Source organism: Triticum dicoccoides, chromosome 4B (genome assembly GCF_002162155.2).
Source record: "Triticum dicoccoides isolate Atlit2015 ecotype Zavitan chromosome 4B, WEW_v2.0, whole genome shotgun sequence".
NCBI classification, from domain to species: Eukaryota; Viridiplantae; Streptophyta; class Magnoliopsida; order Poales; family Poaceae; genus Triticum; species Triticum dicoccoides.
In genome coordinates this window covers 484758689-484761747 of record NC_041387.1, presented here as the reverse complement: position 1 = coordinate 484761747, position 3059 = coordinate 484758689, and the positions used below count along the sequence as shown (strand labels likewise).

The 3059-nt window shown below is 52.2% G+C and overlaps 1 pseudogene; it reads right to left on the bottom strand.

Moving 5' to 3' along the window:
• Positions 1-954: 954 nt before the first annotated feature.
• On the bottom strand, positions 955-2800 carry LOC119291015 (annotated as a pseudogene).
• Positions 2801-3059: the final 259 nt, after the last annotated feature.

Below are 3059 nucleotides of genomic sequence, written 5' to 3'. Positions count from 1 at the left end.
AATAAAATATGTTCAATAGTCCCATATTGCTTGTTTACATACAGTCATAACAATTTATATATGTGTGCGAAACTATATGTAGTGAACTGAATGAAGGCTGGATAAATTAGACCGAATGAAGCATGGATGGATTCGTACGTGAGCTTTCTGAAAAAGGGAATTAAATTCAGTACGTGAGCTAGATGGATGAATTGCTAGCTGAACTATCTACAAAAGGGCCCTAAATTTCTTAAGGATTCCTACTCGAGGCAAAGAGAAGAGAAGACCCGACTACGTGAGCTAGATGCATGAAAAAGAAAAGACCCGGCGACCTCCCACATTATGGAACTTCAGCCTTAAATCCCCTCGACCAAGGAACGCAAAATAGTGGAGTATAATTAACTCCGGTTGTACATATCGATGGCTTGTACATGGAAGAGAGAAGACCCGCCTCATTTTCATATTATTGAACTTCATGCCTTAAAATCCCCTCAAATGAATGAAAAAATAGATTGAATAATTCACAGACCTTCTCTGTCGTGCGATGACCTAATAAGGTGCTTTGGTTCTCTAGTCCTAGGACTTTTTCTAGTCCCTAGGACTTTTTAAAAAAGACTCTCAAGGAGGTGCTTCTAAGGACTTTTAACAAAAAGTCTCAAAAAAGTCCCCCCTGTTTGGTTTGCTAGGGACTTTTTTTAGTCCCAACACAAAAAAGTCCCTGCAATCAAACACCCCCTAACACTCTTAAATCCACTCGATCAATAAATGAAGAAAATAGCGGATTGATTATTTCACACGCGGCGAAACCCAGAACCAAAATGTTTCTTCTTGACTAGCACACAAGATTTTCTTGCATATATAATTCTCACTATATTAAGTGCACACTATTTTTTTCTCCCGTTGCAACGCACGGGTATATGTGCTAGTTATTATATGAAATAAAAGTAGAATGTACGCACCATTTTCTCCAAGTGCTAAACAATGAGAATGCTCAATAACGATCATAGCCGACACAACGTTGACACGTGAACCAACAACCATCCTGTACAACATCTACCTTCTCATGGACTCCATCAGCGCATTCAAATTGTTCAACGACTGGCCTTCGTCGCTCATGTTTTTCTCCGCCATCTCCTTCAACCTCAGCACCCTTTCCTTGGCACCTTCGTCCTCGAAAATCCTATCCAGCAGCTCCACCACCCTCTCCTTCATCACCAGCCCGCCACCCTCGGCCGACGCAACCCGTAGCCCGACCCTCCAGATGTCACAGATATATGTCTGGTTCGTGAACTGGTCGGTGAAGTATGGCCAGCACAGCATCGGCAGTCCATTGCGGACGCCCTCTAGCGTGGAGTTCCACCCGCAGTGTGTGACAAAGCAGCCCACCGCAGGGTGCCCCAACACCTGCTCCTGCGGTGCCCAGCCGACCACTTTGCCCTTCCCGAGCCCGTCAATGGCGCCCGCAAACCCGGCTGGGAGCTTGCCGGCCTGCTCCGGCCTGACGACCCACAGGAACGGCCGGCCGGACGACTCGAGCCCGAGCGCGAGCTCCTGAAGCTGCGCCGCGGTCATGATGCTGATGCTTCCGAACGCCACGTACACGACGGATCCGCGGGGTTGCCCGTCCAGGAAGGACGTGCAGGCGTCGTCGTCGGCGTGCCAGAAGTGCCCCACGGGCGCATGTCTCGTCGGCCGTTGCCATGTGCGGAGCGGGCCGATTGGGAGGATGGTAGCCGGCGTGGGGCCGGTGAAGACGGCCGGCTCGATGTCGGAGAATGTGTTGCAGAGGAGAAAGTCGGCCTTCTCAGCGGCGGCCTACGCGGTGGAGGTGAGGTAGTGGAACACCAGGCGCTCGGCGTCACGGTTGCCCATGTAATTCCAGGCGAGGAAGGTCGCGTCCATGGACGCTGTGGACTCGTTGAGATGGAATGAGTTGTTCTTCAAGTTAACGGGTGCTCCTGCAGCGTAGAATTATGACTTAATACGCGATTTGAAGCTCAACCGAACACAATGGGGACAACGATTGCACTTCCTGAAATATCATTTTTAGCAATAATATGATTTGTAAATGGGCGGTGACCATAGATGCATTTCTTCATAACATTTTCAAACTGTTGTAGACGTTGAAATAATTTTCGGCAGAATGCAGATTGTCGTTGGATAACTGTTTGTTGGACAAACGACATGTGAGCATGTGAGGCCTACAGTGAAGCCCATAAATTGCAGCAACGACTTTGACGAGAATACAAACACGAGTTGCGTTGCTTATCTTACCGTCGTCATCGATGACGCCATCGCGTATCAGTCTCTTGGCGTTGACCAGCACCGAGAGCACGGCCGCAGACGCCGGCCAGAGCGCGGCCGACGGGAGGCCCCGACGCTTCACAACATCCAGCGCCCACGACATGCCGGAGTCGACCACCACACATGTCACCTTTCCCAGCCCCTCGCCGGCCGCGTCCTCGCCGTCGAGAAGCGCCTCCAGCTGCGGCGGGATGGCCTCCTGCATGGCGGCGTTGAGCAGGATGAGGTTCTCGTGGTCCCCGGCGTCGTCCATCCCGTCTTCGACCGCAACGAGACGCAGCCGTCCTCCTCCTGCTGAAGAGTATGCCGTCGCCGCGCCACCGGCGGCTGCGACGACGCGGCGGTGGTTGAACTTGGTGTTGACGAAGGTGACGGCGAAGCCGCGGTCGAGGAAGCGGTGGGCGAGCTCCATGAACGGGATGACGTGGCCCTGCGCCGGGTAGGGGAGGAAGAGGGCGTGCGGCGACGCAGGCGCGGCGGAGGTGGCCATCGCGTGCGTGCGTGGGAACGGGAAGTATTTGTGTGATGATCTGCCGTTTCATTTGCTTGCTCGTTGCTGCTTAAATACGGCGCGGGCCGGAACTGTGCGTGTGCGGGTCAAACCATTGCCGTGTCGCATGCTTCGGCGGCTACCACGATTCTCTGATTTTCCATCCAAAAGATCAAGCCGGTACGCAACGCAGCGTTCATACTACTTGAGGATAGGCTAGGTGTAAGTTGACTGATTTTCATTTTTCGGTCAGCCGACTGACCAAAAACTTCTGTCAGTCGATTCG